Source organism: Carcharodon carcharias, chromosome 12 (assembly GCF_017639515.1).
Source record: "Carcharodon carcharias isolate sCarCar2 chromosome 12, sCarCar2.pri, whole genome shotgun sequence".
NCBI lineage: Eukaryota > Metazoa > Chordata > Chondrichthyes > Lamniformes > Lamnidae > Carcharodon > Carcharodon carcharias.
This window is the reverse complement of record NC_054478.1, coordinates 42,761,015-42,784,098: the sequence shown is the minus strand read 5'-3', so window position 1 is coordinate 42,784,098 and position 23,084 is coordinate 42,761,015. Positions and strand designations below refer to the sequence as shown.

General features: G+C 39.4%; 1 protein-coding gene across 1 annotated transcript in view; it reads right to left on the bottom strand.

The window, feature by feature from the left end:
* Positions 1 to 23,084, bottom strand: part of LOC121284946 (low-density lipoprotein receptor-related protein 1-like) — a 1,922,347-nt gene that overhangs the window by 1,898,324 nt on the left and 939 nt on the right. The window lies entirely within an intron of this gene.

The window sequence follows — 23,084 nt, the reverse complement described above, 5'->3', positions numbered from 1 at the left end:
CTCAATGGAATGTTACCAGTTTCCACCTAGTTGCCACTTTAGCTGGGAGAAGCAATTTCAGCACAGATTACATTTATAAAATATTTATTTGAAAATAAAGGGGTTAAACAAATGAATACATTTACACATTTAAGGTGTCATTTTACTCAAATAGAACTAAACTGCATTTTGGAATGAACAATCAGATGGTGGACACCCAGGGTAACAATTGGGATACACAAAGTACTGAGAAAACCCAACCATAATGAAACATCTGTTGTGCTCGGATTGCTCCTCACATACATTTACATCATTTACAGTATTTTGTTTGGAAGGTTATACCTAATGCCTATTTGCCCAGTATCAACAAAATAAATGTTATATTCGCTTGAACCTGATCTGTACTAGAAATGGTATATCAATTATCCTCTTCACGTTAACAAACTTTTCAGCAGGGATACGGTATTGGTTTCTAATGCAATGAATCAGAGCAGCACTCACTTGTCAATTTTACTGTCAGTTGGAGCAGGGCCAAACTTACTCAAGCAATTTCTGACTCTTATAGTCAGACTGTATGTGAGGAGCAATCTGAGCACAATAGATGTTTCATTATGGTTGGGTTTTCTCAGTACTTTGTGGATCCCAATTGTTACCCTAGGTGTCCACCATCTGATTATTCATTCCAAAATGCAGTTTAGTTCTATTTGAGTAAAATGAAACCTTAAATGTGTAATGGCAAAAGAACCGCATCTTTCCAACTGTTATATAATTATTTTCCTGGTACCAAAATTTTACAACTGCAAAAGATTGAGTGCAAAGATATTACACAAGTTTATTTTAGGCTGATGAAATGAGCAAACACATGGCAGATGAAATTTAATGCAGCGAAGTTTGATGTGACACATTTTGGTAGGAAGAATGAAGAAAGGAAATGTGAACTAAATGGTTGGGGGAATAAGGAAACGCATCTTTGAAAGTGAAAGGATGAGTTGAGACAGCAGTTAAAGACCCAGGGGGTCCTTGGCTTTATTAAGAGGCAGAGAGGACAAAAACAATGAAGTTATGCTAAACCTTTATAAAACATTGTTTAGGCATCAAACGGAGTATGGTGTTCAATTCTGGGGACCATACTTTAGGATGGCTGTAAAGACCTTGAAGAGGGTGCAGAAGAGATTCACTCAAGTAATAAAAAGAATAAAGGACTTCAGTTATGTGGAGAGGCTGAAGAAGCTGGGGTTGTTCTCCTACAACAGCGAGTGATAACTGAAGATTCGATAGAGGTGTTCAATGTTATGACTTGTTTTCATAGAGTAAGTAAGGAAAAATTGCTCCCAATGGCAGAAGGTTTGGTAACCAGAGGACACAGAGTTAAAGTGATTAGCAAAAGGGGACAGAGAGGACATATGGGAGCATTTTGTTTTACACAGAAATGTGGTATGATCTGGAATATACTGCCAGAAAGGGTGACGCAATAAGACTTAATAATAATATTCAAAAGGCAATTGGATAAATATTGAAGGGAAGACATTTAAAGGGCTAAGAATAGCAAACATGGGAGTGGGACCAATTGGATAGTTTTACCAAAGGATTAGCACAGGCACAATGGGCTGAATGGCTTCTTTTCCCTTTGTATCATTCTATAATTCTCTGACTTTAGATGGTGATTTTCACATTCACAAGGAAAGTCCTCATCTTTTGTGGATGTTAAGAATCACGGATGCAATAAATTAGGAAAATCCTGTCTATAATCCAATGCTCAAAGCCACAATGTAAATGTGACCTGCCATTGATAGTAATTCTGTAACGTTTCCATGAGAAATCAGAGAGAAGAGAATGAAAACAATGGAGTTTTGTTCTGAAATAACAGCGGCTGCTGTTGTTCAGGAGCAAGAGCATAGATGCAATGCTAAGGTGATATTAGAATGAGTTGTACAACTTGGAAGGAAGAATTGCTGTGGTGAGTGTGAGCAAACCATGTTGCCATTGTCGAATTCATACAACTGCCAAGAACTGGTTGCCCCCACCAATAAGTGTTTCCCAGCTGTGAAAACATATCCAATGGTGCTTCAACTGGTAAAAAATATTTTGTTTGGACTTGTTGAACAAGGAAGTATTTTCTCAATTTAATCTGTCGGACTGATTGCTTATATAAGGTCCTACTAGAGTTTCCAACTTGCAACCCATTAAATAAGATTTTTTAAGGTAACTTGGTTGAATTTACTTTTTGCCCAAATACTCCACTTCCTAAAACATGAATCCCCTGCCAAAACAACATCTTTATCGATTTAAGCAATGTAAAGTACTCTTAGTAAAACCTGGTTTAATGTTATATTTCTGTTTCCATTGCTTTACACCGTGTAAAGCTGGAAAGGGAACTTCCTGGGCATTAATCCAAACAGGTCAAAATGCAAAGACATGAACTGATTCATCAAAGCTTTCGCAGATCAATGAAACAAATGTGTAAATAAACTGTAACAAGAACACATTCAAAGGAAAAGACCAGAAGGCTGATTAATTTGTCAAAAATGATTATAACTTAGCTTAATTAGTTCATTTGTTAGTTGACCAATTAATTAAAGTAAGAAGATTTGTTTAATTGCAATTGTAAAACCAGAAACAGCTTAAAGAAATTAAGGAAGTTACGAAGTGACTTTACTGTGTCACTTGGCCATTCTGCCATATCTTTTCTCAGTTAACTTTTGTAATTTTGTAATGGGAAGCTGATGGTGTACTGGTAATATCGCTGTACTCATAATCCAGAGGACCAGGCTAATGTTCTGGGCACGGGTGTTCAAATTCTACCACAGCAGCTGGTAGAATTTGAATTCAATTTATAAAAATTTGGAACTAAAAGCTAGTCATAGTAATAGTGACCATGAAACTATCATCAATTGTCATAAAAACCCATCTGGTTCGCTAATGTCCTTGAGGGAAGGGAGTCTGTCATCCTTACTTGGTCTGGCCTACATGTGATTCCAGATCCACAGCAATATGTTTGACTCTTAACCGTCCTCTGAAATGGTAGGCCACTCAGTTCAAGAGTAATTAGGGATGGGCAACAAATGCTGGCCCTGCCAACCACACCCACCATCCATGAAAGAATTAAGAAACTAAATTGGAGGTTCTGTTTTGTGGTCTATTGTGGATAAGGTAGCCTATAACTATTTGCATGTGACTTGGCACAATAATGTAGTTTTTGCTCATGAAATTATCTACAGTAATCCAACATATATGTTGGATATGCTATGCTACAACAGAGTTTTCAGGCATTAAGTGGTTATTGGTGTACACCATTATAAAGATCACTTTTTCTATGGGATTAAGCCCCAGGGTAATCTAAAAGATTTGCAAACAGCAAAAGAGTTTTACCGTTTCAATTGACACATTGGCCAGAATATTGCCATTGGCGTGTGGGGGTGGACCCGACACACCGATTCGGAAAACGATGTGCGATGATGTTGGGTGTGCATCCCGACACCATCGCACGTCATTTAAATATTTTGTTCGGCAGGCACGGACTATTAAGGCCATTAAAAACCTAATTAAAGTTGTTTGCAATGCTGCCCGTCCAACCTTAATGTTGGTGGGCAGGCGAAGAGCCCAAATGGCCTTTGTGTTTTTTGGGAAATCCCGCCCATGAGCGGGATGAGGTTTCCTAAAGCTTTTATTAATTGAAGGAAAAACTTTCCTAAATATGAAAACATGTCCCAGTTCATGTGAACTGAGGCAGTTCCATGTCTCAGGGAGATTGCTGCATGGAGTACAGCCAATAGCGGGCGGTGATCGGCTCCGCACCCGCCCCCGCCCAGCCTGCCCGACATAGGTAAGTTTCTGGCCATAATGTTATCACACATTTTGGGACAAAAGAGAAACACTACAGAAGCTGTATAAGGTAATACAAAAAGACTTGAATAGGTGCACATGACAAAACTTCATTCTATCCACCTTGTCCAAGAATAATCTATTGATGATGGAGTTGTTGACCGTTTTGATTTCAACAATAACAGCTTGTATTTACATAGCGCCTCTAATGCAGTAAAATGTCCCAAGGCTCTTCACAGGAGCATTATTAAACAAAACTATATTGAATCATATGAAAAGATATTAGGGCAGTAGAATAAACTTGATGTACTGAACAGGTTCCTTGTTAGAAACAGTTAACTTTATTTACAGAGCCTCTGAAGAAACGACATTCTTGACCCAGGTCCACGACTAGAAAGCTCAGCCCCTAAGATTACCCACGCTTAAGGCTGATTCGTCAGTACAATCACGTGTTCCCTAAAACAGTTTGAAAAGTTTTACTTAAAATCACTACATTCTTCCCACTTTCTTTTTTTCCTCTCTTATTTACAAGAATATCTTAATTCATAACATATACAAATATACACAGTTCATTCAAAGATTAAGTCTCTGAGGTAGTTTTCTAATTCAGTTAGAGCGACGTAGCTCAATGACTTGAGATTCTCCCACTGGATTGGCTTGATCAGCAACTGCAGCATCAGGGACACCCATAGACAATGGCAGTTCAAAATTATTTACCTCAACAAAGGCATCAGGTATGTCTATTATGATTCTGACTTTCTGACTACTCTAGTTCTTCTCTATTTACCCCTCTAAATTAGGAAACACATTCAACCTTGTATGAAGGTGGCATCTCATTAGCAATTCAGACGGTGTTGAATCCATAGTTGCATGAGGAGTCATACAATAGTTGAGAAGAAATTGTGAAATTTGTGTTTCTAATGTTCCTCTGGATAGCTTCTTCATTCCTGTTTTAAATGTTTGTACTGCTCTTTCTGCTAACCCTTTGGATGAGGGATTATATGCTGCTGTTTTAATATGTTTAATCCCATTTAAACTCAGAAATCTCTGGAATTCTGTACTAGTGAAGGCAGTACCATTATCCAAAACAATGACTTCTGGTAGGCCATGTATACTGAAACAAAAACAGAATTACCTGGAAAAACTCAGCAGGTCTGGCAGCATCGGCGGAGAAGAAAAGAGTCGACTTTTCTTTTCTTCTCCTCCGATGCTGCCAGACCTGCTGAATTTTTCCAGGTAATTCTGTTTTTGCTTTGGATTTCCAGCATCCGCAGTTTTTTTGTTTTTATCCATGTATACTGAAACATTGGCTCAACTTGTCAAATGCGCAAAGCTATAACTGGTGGCCAGGTATAGACAGTGATATAGTCTCCAGCGTCGGCAACAACAGAAGTTGCACATAATGTTGGTGATCTAACTTCATACACATCCATCCACTTAGAATATGCGTCAGTGATCAATAAAACCATGGTACCTAAAAATGAACCTAGATAGTCTATATGTAGTCTAACCCAGGGTTGGCCAGGCCATTCACACAGATGCAGTGGAGATGAAATGGGCAACTTCTGTTGTTGCTGACACTGGAGACCATATCACTGTCTATAGCTGGCCACCAGTTATAGCTTTGCCAAGCATCTTGATCTTCGAAATGCCTGGGTGCACTCTGTGAAGCTTTGTCTAGAGTGGTTCTCTTCCTTGCGAAGGGACAATAACTCTCGCTCCCCGCAACAATATTCCATCTTGACAACTTAGTTCAGTTTTACAGGGATTAAATTGTTTTATTTCTTCGAAGACTGGTGCATTTGACTATCCTTGCAATACCTATTCTTGGACTTTTGATAAAATTGGATCTCGGTTTGTCCCATTCTTTATTTTCTTTGCACAGACCAGTGAGGAGTCCAGGAAATACAACACAAGCACAACTTCTTGTGGCACTGCAACATTTATAATGCTACTTGGCAAAGGAAGATGATTGAGGGTGCCTGAATTTGCTATATGCACACCCGGACAGTGCATAAAGTTGTACTCACATGGTGACAAAATCAAAGGCCATCTTTGAATTCTGGCAGAGGCTATTGGCAGAATTGCTTTATCTTCACTAAATAAACCCATTAGTGGCTTTTGACCGGATACTAGGCTGAAATGTCAACCACGCAAATATTTTTGGAATTTCTTTTCTCCAAATATTATGGATAAACCTTCTTTTTCAAGTTGTGAGTAAACCTTCTCAACTGCATAGAGGGTTCTGAAGAACCAGCCTATTGACCTCTCGGATTTGTTTTCTGTCTTTTTTTTTCTGTTTGCCGCAGAGTTTTGTCCCGTCATTCATTTTGATTCCACAGTCGGCCAAATTTCTCTCTGGTGAAATCTTAACTTGGTTCAGTTCAGCAGTTGAGCTACCCATGGCTTCGTTACACACTTGCATCTTGGAAAATTCCATGATTTTTCTTTCTAATGCCTCCTTTGTTTCAAACAGCTGATTCTTCAGCTTTTCTGTCTTCTTCATGCTTCTTTTGACTTCCTCTAGGAACATTGAACATTGTGGAGTTTTTTTTTCCACCAGCTGCTTCTTCAGTTGGTTTAGAGTGGCACTGTATTTGTTTTGCTCCTTTTCATGATTTTCCCATGGAACCAATTCTGACCTGAGGGATCCTTGTATCCTGCGAGGGTCTTTTGGTTGCCTTATCTTATTCCAAAAGACACTATCATATTCCCTTACCGACTCAGGATTTCTTCCTGCTCTAACTTGAAAAGTTTCTGACCAGTTGAGCTTAATCTCTTTTAACCAATTGCAGCCGAGAAGACTAGGTCCTTCAGCTGTTACAAAAATCACCAGAAGCTGGGCTATCTATTGCCTATAGGATACAAGTACTGTGACAATGCCTTTTACCTGTATTGTCTCTTTAGTGTATGTCTTCAGCTGAACCATGGTTTGCTCCAGATTCAGTAGCTGGGTACCTTCACTTAGGGATTTAAATGTATGTTCACCCACCACTATGGGCGATGCTCCTGTGTCAACCTCCCATGGCCAGAGGCTTTCCATTCACTTAAAGGGTGATGATGATTGGTTCAATTTTTACTGCTTTGACATTGTAAAGGGAATAGATATCAGTATCAGCAGCTTCTGGTTCAGTTACATTGCGCACTTCACTCATCTTGGTCTGCTGTCTGATTGGCGGTCTTAATTTCATCCTACATTGCTTTATAGTATGCTCTTTTTGTGACAGTAGTGGCATGCTGCATCTTTAAATCTGCAGGTTTCCAATACATGGTTACCTCAACATTGGTAACAAATCAATTTTTGAATCGCTGGTGAAATGCTTCCAGTATTTTGTTCTGTTCTTCAAGCAGTAGAGACTGTTTCCTGCTTCACAGTTGCCTCCTGGTTTTTGTGCCACACCCGGTGATAGGTTCCCACCCCAACTGAAGAACAACGCCATTTGCACATTCTGCAAAGCCTGCAAGTCCCTCTCAGCACTCTCCATTGCTAGCCCCTTTTCCATGGTGCACTTCAGATCAACATTAATTTTTGCCAGTAAACGGTGCTGAATGACATCGTCATTTATGTCACAAACCAAATGATCTCGCAACATGCCATTGAGAGTATCTCTGAAGTCACAATGCTCAGTCAACTATTTTAATTTCACGACATACATAGCGACTCACTCACCCAGGCCCTTACTCTCGAATTCAGCTTAAATCTTTGCATATTCACCAATAGCTTAGGCTGAAAATATGTATTCACAAGGTCTACTAGCTTGTTAAAAGATTTGGAATTGGGCGCATTCGGGTCTGTCAGACTACAAATAAAGTTATATGTCTTGCTCCGACAGACACTTTGAAGAATTGCTTTCTGCTTCTCCTCCACTGTTATTTTATTCGTCACAAAGCAGAAGCCTGGGCACTTTATGTACTGATTCCAGTTTTCCATGGGTGAGTCATAAAGGTTGATTCTTCCAAAGAGCGGCATCACATCCAGTACTTGTTGAGCATATATTTGCTTCAACTAAATCTTGAGAAATTAAAACCATTGCCTTCGGTCTCCACCATAAATTTTGTTCAATATCCCATTCCTCCCCCTTTAGTATTGAACTAGTCTGTTCACAAACTTGGTGTCATATTTGACTCTGCGATGAACTTCCTACCATATATCCATACAATCGCTAAGGTTGTTTTCACCCAACATTGCCCAATTCCACCCTCCCTCAGAAAATTTACTACTGAAACAGTCATCCATGCCTTTGTTGTCTCTGGACTTGGATTTTTCATCTCATTCTTGGCAGGCCTCCCCTTTTCTAATCTCCTTAATCTTGAGACCAACCTACATTCTGCCATTCAGATCCTAAATCACACCAAAGTCCCATTCACCTATCACCACTGTGCGTGCTGACCGACATTGGCTGCTGGTCAAACAAAGCTTTGATTTTTAAAATCCTCAAATTTGTTTTCAAATCCCTCAGTGAACTCGGTCCCTTCTATCTACATGATCTCTTCCAGCTCTATACAGCCCTTTCTGCATCCCTCCAACTTTGGTCTCTCGAGCATCCCAATTTTAATCAGTTCACCACTGGTGGCTGATAGCCATTGGCTGCCAAGGTACTCAGCCCTGGAATTCTCTCTTTAAACATCTCTACCTCTCTCTGCTTCTTTAAGAACTTCCTTCAAAGCTAACTTTTTGATTAGCTGCCTGTAGTGATTGTAAGTAAAACCTTTCATTTTGGTTTAGAGATCATGTTATTGTACTGATGAATCAGCCCTAAGTGTGGGTAATCTTAGGGGCGAAGCTTTCTTGCCATGGACCTGGTTCCAGCATGTAGCTTCTTTGGGAGCTCTGTAAATAAAGTTAAATGTTTTTAACAAGAAATCTGTCTGGTACACCAAGTTTATTACAATTGACGACGAGGATAAATAGCTCCAATGCTGCAACTCGCCTCGCAAATGTGAGCATAACAATTTTTAAGGAAAGAAAATTGCACTTACCAGTCATGCCATGACCTACAATGGCTCCTGGTCAAACAAAGCTTTGATTTTTAAAATCCTCATCTTTGTTTTAAAATCCCTCTGTGAACTCGCTCCTCTCTATCTAGGTAATCTCCTCCAGCTCTATACAACCCTTTCTGCATCCCTCCAACTTTGATCTCTTGAGCAATCCTTTGAGTTTAGGAGAAATGAAGGGGATGAATATGGCTCAGTTTTCTGATCCAAAGCATATGTCTTTGTCTATTTATCTATTTGAGATATATGATTGAACCAGTGTAGAATTAATCGGCCTAGGCAGCTATGATCCATGTAATTTTAGCTAATCAACCTGCGTTTGACAGTCCCTTGACAAATTTTATTCCCTTAGATTTTTCCAATTTAAGCATCACTTCTTTCCACCCTTGCTGTTGTCATCCGATATTGCCATAGCATCCTTTACCTCTTACGTGTTTGAGGCACTTGCCATTTAAAATCTTCTCTTTTTGTGAGGTAAGAATTTTGCTGGTCTTACCTTCCTAGTGGTTTAGTTGGAATAGATTGCTTCATTAAAAAGCAGAACAATCAGTTGCTTCTTTCTTGACATGCTCATCTATTTCAGTAAGTTTTTCCATCTCTTTTGATGATAGATATGCAAGTTTTTTGCGAGTGAAGAAGTTAATTTCATTACTGTTTTAAGTGAAACAGGTACAGTGGAGGGTGTAAGAAAAGGTCAATGTTTTGTTTTGCTAGAAATCTATCCACAGAAATGTTTTTCTTAAGATTCGCCTGATCTTTCACTTAACAGTCATCTTTGGTGTTTTAAATTGATTTACAGTTACTTTCTTTGTATACATCCTTAGGACATGGGCATCGTTGGCATTGGCCCATTTAGTTGCTTTTGAGAAGTAGGAGGTGGGTGGTCTTCTTGAACTGTTCCAGTTCATTTATTGAAAACACTATCACTTACTGTATCCTTATATAGTAACTCACCTATAATATATTAATTTTCTTATCACATTTGAGTACTTCCTGCATTACAGTTTTTTCACAAGTCATGATGTTTGCCTGAACAATACTGGTCATATTATTTTTAATGGATAGACCCTGTTAATTACCATTATACTTTTCTGTCACTAACTTGCAATCCTCCCACCAATGGTGGCAGTAGAACTTGAGTCATCCAGCATCAACTGCTCTAATTTATTTTCCACCTTCACTGCAGGTAAGTTTTATTTTTCATTTTCCTCCTTATTTTAATGTATTTTAAATATTCAATATTTTACAAAAATTTGCCATTTGTTGCCTCACCTCTCCTTAAAGCCTTTTATACCATTCTCCTTGGTTTAATTTTCAATGAGGTTGGCCAGCTCACCCTGGGCACACAACATCAATGTCAGGCTGCATATCCAGCCACATGTTCCCTCTAGTCCATTGTGACTTTCGCTTAACTTTCAGCCATGTTGGTCCCACAACACCCACTCTGTTGATGTTACACTATAATTCATTCTTGCATTGCCCCCAGCCCCACCCCTTCCAAGAACCAGATTTTAAAACATACTGGGACATTCAGGCTTCTCTCTCTCAAACAATCAAATCAGTTCTTTCTATCAACCCAGCCGGCACCAACATAGAGCTCCACAGAAAAGCAACCACCTTTACAAATACAGACATACAGTTATACTGGAGGACAGAGTCATTTTTCAGAAACAAAAAAACTAATAAAAAAAGAAAATAAATCACACAGTACTCAAATCCCCATTAAATATGCCACAAACAAGATTGTTAGATACAGATATAGAATCATAGCTATTCGATACAGCTCAAATCTGAAACACATCCACACGTAGGACTCAGAAATCACTTTAGACACACAGGGTGGAATCTAATGCGCTTACCCTGAGGTGAGTTTAGAGGTAGTGGGGACATTTGATCAAATGGGAGGATGAATGGGGTCTCCACCACCTTCCTGCCTCTGCCCTGATTAAGTCTGGGGCAGGAAGGCTTGTGGGCGGCCTTTGAGCCCTGACACCAATTGAGGCCCTAAAGTGGGCAATTAATGGCCGCTGCTGGTATTCAACTAGTGGTGGGTGGTGCAGTTACCCTGCAGAAAATGTGAAACGTAAACCCTGTTGAGGGTACTTATGGCTCCCAGGGGTTGTCCCTCACTGTCAAGCGCTCAGTGCCTGATTAAAGAACACAGAAAGAGAGGACTTTAAACTAAATGGCTGGGGGGGGCGGTGGTGAGGGGGTGAAGGGTTCTGGAGAGGGTATACATAGGCTTACAAAGCAAAAGGGTATTGCATGGTAACTATTTAGGCATTGATAGCCAGAGTGTGACCGGAAGGGACAAAGTGTCCAAACAAAAAAAAAACAGCAAATAAGGTCAAAGGGGGAAAAAATGATAAAAAGGCAAAACTAATGGCCCTTTACTTAAATGCATGTAGTATTTGGAACAAAATAAATGAATTAATGACAGAAATAGAGGTTAATGGGTATGATCTTATAGCTATTACAGAGGCATGATTACAAGGAGATCAAAGCTGGGAACTAAATATTCAAGGGTATGTGACTTTTCATAAGGATAGGCAAGAAGGAAAGGATGGTGGGGTAGTCTTGTTAGTATGAGATGTACGATAGCAAGAAATGATCTTAGATCGGAAGATGTAGAATCCTTATGGGTGGAGGTAAGAAATAACAAGGGGAAGAAGACACTATTGGGAATAGTCTATTGGCCCCTAACAGTAGCTGTACTGTAGGACAGAGAATAAGTCAGGAGCTGATGAGGGCATGTAAAAAAGGCAGTACATTTATCATGGGTGGCTTTAATGTTGATGTGGATTGGAAAAATCAAATTGGCAGAGGTAGCATGAGCAAGAATTCATAGGGCTGAATTTTCCCCCTGTTGAGAGGAAAGTTGATAGGCGGTCACATATGGGATTGGAGGCGCGGCGCCATTTTACATGGGCGGGACAATTAAGGCCCGCCCAGCAAGATGTGCGCAGAGAAGCGCTATGCACTCCCTGTGCGGATGGGGGATATTCCTAAAATTGAGAGTGTGCTCTTTAGCACATGCGAATGAAAGAGCGCACTCACCTCCCTGAGGCTAAATGCAGCCTCAGGGAGATCGACTCTAAATGTGAAAAAGCTAAAAATAGAAAAATAAAATTTCCTGAACATGTCCCCTCTTAAGTTTGGAGGGGCAGGTCCACTAATTACTTTATTTGCTCTATCAATGGCCTCAATTGGCCATTGACAGGTTGGCGGGCGTGCAGCTGATTTTGCTGCGCTCCCACCTTCCTAAAAATTTAAATGGGGCATGGTGATGTCAGGAGTTCCGCCCGAAGTTACCGTGTGTCATTTTACATGCCGGTGAGCAGGCCTTGCCCCCTGCTCGCCGACGGTAAAATCCAGCCCATAGAGTGTATTCAGGTCAGTTTCCTAGAATAATATGTTGTGGTCCCAACCAGGGATCAAGCTATTTTGGATCTGGAAATGTGTAATGAGACTGTTTTCATGAATGGTCTCAAAGCAAAAATCCCTTGGAAAACAGTGACCACAACATGGTAGAATTTAGCATTCAGTTTGAGAGTGAGAAATTTGGGTTGGAAACAACTGTGCTAAACTTAAATAATGGTAATTACAAAGGAATGAGGGCAGAGTTGGCTGGAGTGGGCTGTGAAAGGAGTTTAACAGAAAAGATGGTTGATGAACAATGGTAGTCATTTAAGAAAATAGTTCATGACTCAACAAAGATATATCCCAGTGAGGAAGACAGATTCTAGGAAGGAAATAAGCCAACCATGGTTAATCAAGGAAGCTGAGGAGTGTATCAAATTGAAAGAAAAAACACACAATGTGGAAAAGATTAGTGGTAAGCCAGAGGATTGGGAAAGTTTTAAAAAACCCAACAGAAGATGACCAAAAAGAAAAAGAGGGCAAAATAAACATGGAAGGCAAGCTAGCAAGTAATATAAAAATGAATGGTAAGAGCTTCTTTAAATATATAAAAAGGAAGAGAGAGACCAAAGTGAACATAGGCCACTTATAGAATGAGGCTGGGGAAATAATACTTGGGAACCAGGAAATGGCAGAGGAATTGAATAAATACTTTGCATCAGCCATCACTGTAGAAGATACTAATAGCATTCAAAAAACCCCAAAATAATCAAGGGACAAAAGGGGGGAGGCTATAAATACAATAACTATCACTGGAGAAAAAGTACTAGGGAAACTAATGGGGCCAAAATTCGATAAGTTCCCTGGACCTGATGGGTTGCATCCTAGGATATTAAAGGAAGTAGCTGCACAGATAGTGGATGCACTGGTAGTAACCTTCCAGAATCCTTAGATTCTGGAAAAGTCCCAGAGGATTGGAAAACTGCCAATTTGACACCCTTATACAATAAGGGAGCGAGCCAAAAAACAGGTAACTTTAGGCCTGTTAGCTTAACATCTGTCCTTGGGAAAATGTTAGAGCCTATTATAAAGGATGTAATAACAGAGTATTTCGAAATACATGATCTAATCAAGCAGAGTCAGCATGGCTTTGTGAAGGGGAAATCATGCCTGACAAATTTATTGGAATTCTTTGGGGAGGTAACAAGCAGGATAGATGAGGGGGACCAGTAGATGTAATATATTTGGATTTCCAAAAGATGTTCGATAAGGTACCACAAATAAGACTATTTAATAAGATAAGAGCCCATGGTGTTAGGGGTAATATATTAGCATGGATAGAGTATTGGCTAACTAATAGAACACAGAGGCCTGAATCTTCCAGTTGGCGATTTGGGGCCCACTTGCCGATAGGAAAATAACACGGCATGATGTCGGGAGGAAGCCCCGACGTCATCCTGGTCCATTTAAATTTTTAGGAAGGCAGGTGGACAGCGAAATCAGCTGTCTGCCCGTTGACCTGTAAATGGCCAATTGAGGCAATTGATAGGCTTATTATGATAATTAAATACCTGCCCATACAACCTTAAGGCTGGCGGGTAGGCCAGGAGCCCCAGCAGGCTCTAGATTATTCCTGAAACTTCATCCACTGGCGAGATGAAGTTTCATGTCCATTTTTAAAAAAATTAATAAATTTTATGTGTTTATTATTAACATGTCCCATCTTGTGTGACATTGTCACATGAGGGGGACATGTTAATAATTTTAATATTTATCTATTTTTAGAGTTTACTTACCTCTCACGAACCTCCCTGAGACAGGACTTTGCCTCAGGGAGCAATGCGCTATTTCGCTGCATGCGTGAAAGAGCGCACTTTGACAGATGGAGAATCCCCCTCCTCCCCCGCAAAGGAAGCGCATAGCGCATAGCGCATAGCGCTTTCTATCGGGCAGGCCGCTGGGTGGGCCTTAATTGGCCCACCCACTCAAAATGGCGGCGGGCCCAGTTTCGGTGGCCATCTGAGGGCAAAATTCTGCCCAGAATGTTGGGATAAGGGGTACATTTTCAGGATGGCCACCTGTAACTAGTGGAGTGCCACAGGGATTAGTGCTGGGACCACAATTATTTACACTATATATTAATGACTTGGATGAGGGAAATAAATGTGCTATCACCAAGTTTGCGGATGACACAAAAATAGGTGGGAAGACAAGTGGTGAGGATGGCACAAAGAGTTTACAGAAGAATATAGAAAGGTTAAGTGATTGGGCAGAAACTTGGCAGATGGAATATAATGTGGGAAAATGTGCGATTATGCACTTTGGCAGGAAGAGTAGAAGAGCTGAATATTATTTAAATGGAAAAAGACTACACAAAGCTGCAGCACAGAGGGATTTGGGATCCTTGTGCATGAATCCCAAAAAGCTAGCATATAAGTTCAACAGATAACAGAGAAGGCAACTGGAATGTTGGCATTTATTTCAAAGTGAATGGAACATAAAAATAGAGAAGTCTCACTAAAACTATGCAGGGCACTAGTTAGACCACACCTAGAATACTGTGAACATTTGTTGGCCCCTTATCCAAGGAAAGATGTTCTAGCATTAGAGATAGTCCAAAGAAGGTTCACTAGGTTGATCCCAGGTATGGAGGGTTTTTCTTATGAAGAGATGTTGAGTAGGTTGGGCCTATACTCATTGGAATATAGAAGAATGAGAGGTGACCTTATTGAAACATATAAGATTATTAGGGGGCTTGAAAGTGTAGATGATGAGAGGTTGTTTTCCCTTGTGCAAGAGTCTAGGCTGGAGGGCATAACCCCAGAGTAAAGGGTCGCCCATATAAGACAGAGATGAGAAGGAATTCCTTTTCTCAGAGGATAGTTAATCTGTGGAATTCTTTACCACAGTTGGTTGTGGAGGTTGGGTTGTTAAATATATTCAAGGCTGAGATATACAGATTTTTAATCAGTAAGGGTATCAAGGGTTATGGGGAAAAGGCAGGAAAGTGGAATTGAGGATTATCAGATCAGCCATAATCTCATTGAATGGTGGAGCAGAACTGATGGGCCGAATGGCCTCCTTATGCTCCTACATCTTCTGGCCTTATAGCATTAGGAAGGCTGGGTTCGCTGAGTGCCACCCTCCTGCCCTTTCTTCTGGCCCTTTGAACCCCTCACCAGCCAGTGACCTTTTCCCCACAATTACCATCATCTGGACTCGAAATGTTAACTCTGTCTTTCTCTCCACAGATGCTGTCAGACCTGCTGAGTTTTTCCAGCAATTTTTGTTTTTGTTTCACTGTCCCACCCTGTTTTACATGCTAATGAAATCAACGAAAAGGCTGCCAATGAAAAATGTAACCCATACTTTTTCAATCCTGATCAAAAAGAATACACAAACAATAAATAATATGCAAAGACATCAAACAGCAGTAACAAAAATTAGCAGGATTCAGAAATACATCTGCATAAGCAAAAGTACAAATGCAATTTGTACACCAAGATTTCAGACAGAAAAATAACATAACTATCAACATTAAAAACGCATACAAGCAATGCCACAAGAGATCTGCTAATATATAATAATTTAATTTTGATTTGCATATTGATGATTACTCGGCACTCCAGATGTCTTTTTCTTTTGCCAAGATTTGCTGCAATTGGTTAGAACGTATTAATAGCATACATGTAAATAATAACTTTTCCCTTAATGATCACACACCTTGAATATTAGGAAATCTTAGGAACTCACTGTATTAAGCACAAAATTCATACCAATATTTGTAACCATTTTGTATTTAAAGCATAGCACTTAAAAGCTGAAGATTTACTAAAATATATGTTGTTAGATAGATTGTTTAATACGACAGAAGTTAAAACTTCAGAACTGAACAAGCTGTTTTGGTATGCTCAAAATTGCATTTGTATTTCTCATATTTCATTTCAAAATTGCAAAAAAATCATTTTCATTTTTTATATTAATGGTATAATCTTGTGTACAATTGATGCAGTACTCCCGCATAAAACATACGTTGGGTATTAGTCTCAGCATTTTTGCAGTGTGGTTTTATCAGAACATTTTACATTCTGGTGTCAACAATACAAAGTAAGCTAATTAAAACACATTCACTGGGGGCCTAAACACTTTGCTTAGTATAATGAGGTGTGCATCATAATGAATGTCCCATAACAAGGCATAAAATGTAACATGAAAAAGTCAGGAACCAAGGTTCAGCAACCTAATGATGAAGAAAATGTTATGATATTTGTTTAATTAGGGTTGGGTATGTGTTGGATATGTTAAGTGCCACTAATTATCCAAAATCTAGTGTAAACAATGTCATCAGTAGTGTGTTTATAAGTAACAAGTACACATACTGCCAATGTCAAGAAAATAATCTGGAATAAATGAATAGGAGGACAGTGTTCTGGAAGATGAAGTGACAAACCTTTTAAAGTGCTTATTAATCACACAGAGAGTTCTTCCTTGATTCACAGCCAGTCTCTATCAACCTGGACATTAATAGATTTTATACTAGCATTCAAAAAAATAGCCCAAATGAATCTTTCCTTGCTGAAACTTCTATGATTCTATGTGACGATATTTCTGTATATAAAATTAAACACGGATGAATTCTCAGTACAGTGAATTAGGCTGATTGCTTTTCATTCAAACCCAGATTGCAACTGGCAGTGTTTGTGAGACTTTTGTTTCACCATTGTTTCTCGGGCTGTTTTGAGTGTCTAAACACAGTATTGTCAGCATCAAGGCACAAAGATTTTTTTGTGTATCAGATTTATGAAACAGAGACAATTATGTCTTTAAAATGTTGAAAATAAATATATTATCTTTCTTACAAATGTTATTCTCCTCAATAGTCACACCTTAATGCATTGACTCCTTGCTAGAATATCCATGAGCTTAAGCCACGATCTAGTAGCTGGCTCAATATGTCATTATTCAAGTGTGAACCTTGAAAGTGAGTGCTGGCAGGCTATTTGAGCAATTGGGACATCACAGCAGATTTTGCTTTCACCTAACATCCGCAAATATGTGCTGCCAGCACAGGTCACTTCTGAAGAGTGAAAACTCTGGCCCAGTTTCCACTTTCATACCCTAGTGGGAAATTGTAGTGTTTCTGCTGCTTTGCTGCCTCAGGTCAGAAGACGAGCACAGGCACCAAACCAGAGACCTTACTAATCAGCAGAACTCTAGTACTCCCTGGATTAATTTGTGGGCCATTGAGCAGAATCATCCCAGATTTGCACAAAGTGCAGTCATGGGCGGGAAAAAAATCGTTCTTCCTGCCGGCCGCAGTGGCGGGTTTTCACACCATATCGTCCCATTCCCACCTCATTAATTATGCAGCCACAGGAAACACGCAGACTCTCTGGTGGGTGGCCTCTGGTTTGCCCGTCATGCTGTTACCTTGCCACTTCCTCACACATGGAGCCATATTTAAACTGCAGCCATGTACACACTTATCAATGTTTGCAGCCCAGGACTGCTTTAATTAAGACATGGCCTCAAATACCAAGAATACTGCAGCCTCCCCGATCCAGTGATGCATCCGTGGCACACTTTCTGGACGCTCTGGAGGCCCACCACAATGTCCTCTAACCCTGATCTGGCCACAGGAGGCCCATCAATCTCACCACTCTGGCTTGGAAGGCGGTGGCAGAGGTGGTCAGTGCCAATGGTACACACAAGAGGTTGGCCATCCAGTGCAGGAAACTGATGAATGATCTCATCTGTGCTGCCAGGGTAAGGCAACCATTTCATCACTCTAAACTCACACACTCACAGCCCATCACACATTCACTGGCATCTTACTCACTGCCAGCTCAAGAGACTTCACCACTCCCTCTCTCACACACACCCTCACATCTCCATCTTGCCTCATCTTCTATGAAAACTGTCTCCTCAGCACCTTGAGGCCACTTGCAAAGATTAACATGCTCTTCCTCAGTACGGAGTTTGCCCTGCAGCATCTTCCCTTGCCTGAAGCCATGCGTCCACATTCCCCAAGCAAGTCCTAGCCCAGCAGCCATTGAAAAGCCTTGAGGGTGGTCTGGTAGGTAGACACCTGACCGTGAGCTCCCCTAAACATGATATCGTTCTGCCTGCGAAGCAAGGTAGGCAAACAAACCTCGAAGTCCCGAGCGAAGTGCAGCTTGCCAGGTGCACGTCGCTTATGTACAGTTGTGAAAAGCAAACCCAGCATGAGGGAATGATTCTGGTGAGCAGGGCTTATAATGAGATGCTAAAGTATTGAAAGTTGGTTCCCGAAATGCGACAGAGGGAAGTGCGGCTCACCATTAACGGTTAGATCAGACGATCGCAAGCTGGTTTCACCACAGCATGAAACCGATTGTTTGCCTTCTCGCCATTTTGTATCCCTCCACCACCTACCATCTCGCCCGACGCCTACAGGACCGGAAAATTCCAGCCTGTGAGCCGCAGTGTGAATGGAATTTCACATGACTCTACTTTTAGCTTACAAAAATGATGTACAAAAACTCCACATTGACAATCTTTGATTTCAATTTACCTGGATTCCAATTTCTTACCCCGCTGAAATTGTCCTGCTTCCAATTTAGCATTTTTACTTTAGTTTGCTCCTTGCCCTTTTCCATAGTTAATCTAAATCTTATGATACTATGATTACTAATTCACTAAAAGTTCCCCAACTGACACTTAATACATATTCCCCACTTCATTCACCAGAACTAGATCCAATATGCCTCCTTCTTAGCTGGGCCACAAACAGAATAATCAAGAAAATTTGACTGAACACACTTAAGAGTCTATTTCCCTTTACACTATTGCTATCCCAGTCCATATTAAGATAATTGAAGATCCCATTATCACTACTCTATAATTTTTACACCTCTCTAATTTCCCTGCAGGTTTCCTCCTCTAAACCTTTTCCATTAGTCAATGGCCTTTGGAATACACCCAATAGTGTAATGGCACCTCTATTTTTTCTTGACTCTAATGAAATAGATTCAATCATTGAGCCCTCCTGGACAATCTCTCTCGAATATCTCTTAAATATTATAGTCACTCGTCATTCTTTCTTTCCTTCCCTATATTTCCTGAATATTTTGTATCCAGGAATATTTAGTACCCACTTTTTTGAGTCAGGGCTCTGTTATCATCATGTCATATTCCCATGCCCGCAGCTCACCAACCTTATTTACAATGCTTTGTATGTTTACTTACATGCACTGTAAACCCAATTTAGACTTTTTTCCACAACCTCTTAGTCTGACCCCACCGAATACCTTCTTACTTCTTATCCTAATGCTGTCTGCTTCGCCCAATTCTTTGTGCACGTTGTTTTTACTTCCTAATGCTGCATACTGGTTCCCATTCCCCTCTCAGTTTAGACCCTCCCCAACAGCACTGGCAATGGCCTTTGGAATACACCCAGTAGTGTAATGGCACCTCCATCTTTTCTTGACTCTAATGAAATAGATTCAATCATTGAGCCCTCCTGGTCCTAGCTCTATTTAGTTAGAATTACTAGGCAAACTTCAGAGCAAAACTGTAGTACCAGAACCATCCAACTACAACTGTCGAAACGTTGATCTAGTGATTTTAATTATCTGGGAAGAAAGTCTCCAAAGATCAGCCTAGCTGCAACTCAGAAAATGGCAGCTGCCACAGCCAGCACTTTTCCTCTTGCAGTGCAGAATAGAACTACTGTGCCAGGGTGACCAGCACCACCTCATTAATGTTGTGCAACAGCTGGAATTAAGCTGCTTTTCATGGCAGACCATGATATAAACATTACAGCAGTGTGAGAAAAGCTGGCAACTTCATAAGCAATAGTTGGATTTCACTCATGGCTGCATAAGAGGTGAGAAAGACAAAAGGACCTGCAGCCCACATCACTAACTCCTATCAGTCAGTCACATGTCTGGGACCTGGCTAGATTACTTTATCTCACTTGTTCCATGGCAACAGGCAAATATTTACCTACTTACTTGAGTTTTGGGCTGTTTCTGATTTGTATTCTTCAGCTGAGGCTACATTTACCATACTAGGTTGCAGTTTATTCCAAAGGGTTACAATTCCCATGGTGAACTTGTATTACAGATCCAATTGCCTAAGGCCTGCGGTGAATTGTAATCCATCTCACTTAAACTGCAGGGAAGGTTCCACAGCAATGGAAAACAGAGAAAAAAAATAAACTGTACCTAGGTTAACTATAATGACTATTCCTAAGAACCATAACTAAAATTTGGAAAGGTAAATGGCCAGTGAGCAAAACAAAACATTGCCTAACTAAGCAGGATTCAATCAGACGCCAGAAACAGTAGCTACCCACCCCTTCAGTCACAGTTATATTGCTACCAGTGCCTCCAGAGCCATTGATGAAAACTGTTGCTTTGAGTGCACATACAGATTCCACATGCGATGGTGCCTCACTTACATTACAATATTATCAACAAAATCATGGCTGTACTGGTTATATTGTTGTAAAATAAATGCAACTTTACTGGTTATTCCTATGTTACATTTAGCTTATGGATGTCTATGTTTATAACTACATTTTATAGTATATATTTGAGCCTATTCATCCTGTGGAACTTTAAAAAACACATTGCACTTTTATCTTCCAGCCTTTTCGGTTTGTATCTGTGAAAGCAAGTTATCAATGAGAAACTAATTGTGGCACAATATGACATTGTACTATCTATGTCATCTGTGATATATATCTGTGTTGTACAGAGACTCTTTTCATTCCCACATACTCTGTTCCCAATCTTGCACATGGAATCAGGGGATAGAGTTTTAGCAGAAACTATCTACATCAGCATTCAGGGAACTAAAGGAAACAGTTGCATCAATGGCGTTGTTCTCCCCTCTTGTACCTCCTGACGGCTGATCCAAGAGTGGTATTGATACAATTCTGTAAACTGGTTGCTTACCCACTTTACTTTTGGATGGCTTGTAGCACATTGCTTGGGGGAATTGAGAAATCAATAAAAATGAGACAAAAAAAATGTTTTTGCTAAATTAGTGTTTGTGTGAGCTTCTGAAAATTCTTGTTTAATTGATAGATGTGTCTGTGGCTACTTTTAAGATCATTTTCTTATCATTTTTAACCACTAACATCTATTTTTTTAAAAATAATCATGAAGGAAATTTTTGAGGATCTTACTGAGACCATATGCCAAATGTTTTTTTCTGTCAAATTACATAATTCAGTATTACTGATTCACATTTAAAATTAGGTGGCGCAGAAGAGAATAATTCACTCACACTTTTACCTACTGAAAAATACCACAATATATATTTTAGCACAATAGAAATGTCAGGGCAATATGAACTTGTGCCATAGATAGAAGCACATTTCCTTTGGCTTCAAAGGAAATGAAAATCAGGAGAGATCTATTATGCATAGCTGTTTCAATATCAACCATCCTGCACTTTTACCCAAAGTCAGAATTATCCCCATGGACTTTTATGCTAGTTATCAACCTCTGTTCTTCCACTAATGTTGGAAAACTTTTAGATTATGAGAACCATTGCCACACCAAACTTTCAAACTAAAGGTAGTTAAAGAAATAAGAAGGGAGAATTATTCTGATGCATTAAATCAATCATTTTATTAACGTTTGCACTATCAATTGCTTGAATCCTTTTACCATACTATTGATATATATTAGTCTTCTGGTATATGCCACATTACTCATGGCTCCCCTTTAAAGTAATAAAAAGTTATAAAGATTCTTAATATACCTTGTACTCCACAATAACAAGCTCCTCGCTGTAACATGCTTCTTGTTTTTTTTCCCCAACGATAAACTTACAGAGAAAGTAGGATCAGGAAATTAAAAAGATGCATTTTCAGAAGAAAACTTCAGCTTCAACAATAATGATGAATGATTGTAGCATGGCCTCAAAATAGGCACAAACCCATTTTTCACAAACTTACCACAATAGTTTTTGAACATGGAAATATAAAAAAAAATTGTGTTATAGAATATTGTTCTTAGCCAAGTATTTTATCTTATTTCCTTTTGTTAAATAATTCTTTCACAATGTACCATACGCCCCCTCAATTGTTATTAGAAAGTACTGTAACATAGCCTGTAATAATTTGGACTGAAATGCATACAATGCAGAACACTTAATATTTTCAGATGTCATAATTCCAGAGCTTACAAAAAATGTTATTTTAGCAAGAAACGTTTTTTTGTATGTTATTTTTTCTTTAAAACTAAAACCTCAACGATTCATAATTATTATAGTGTTTATGTCTTTTTTGAGTTTCCTGCTCAGAAATGTACATTTTAAAGATAGCAGCATGAACTTGTGTAAACTTATGTGGTAACATAAAGGTCATTATTATACTCAGCAGAAGAAATGTTGTGCTATATTTGAATTTAAAATAAAAAGAGGGCACAATGTAGCAAATATATAAATCAAATAAATGCATTGATACATTTCCAACAGATCAACTTTTACTCTCTGGCGACTATCACGAAAGGTATAAAGATCACTAGTATTTAACCCCATGCCATTCCTATTAAAGGCATAGCGGAAATTATGGAACGTAATGGAGTTGTGTATTTCTTGCTCTTTGTTACAAACAGCAGTTAATAAATGCACACAGGAAATTCCTAAGTCAGCGTAAGTACAAAGCTGAAGCTATTTCCAATATAGTTCATTATTCAAACAGTTCCTTATTGAAACTGTAATTTATTTAGGACAACTTAATACTGGATGTTAAAGGTGAAATATTTATTTTTTTAATCATTAAATTTTTAATGCTTTATTTTCACACGGAAAGTGAGTACATTTGTTTATTTTTTAGACATGACAAACAGAATGAGCATACTTCTTGATGGCTTCTTCCGAGTACGTAACACAAACCATATAATTGAGAGGAATAGCGGAAGTGGCAGGAA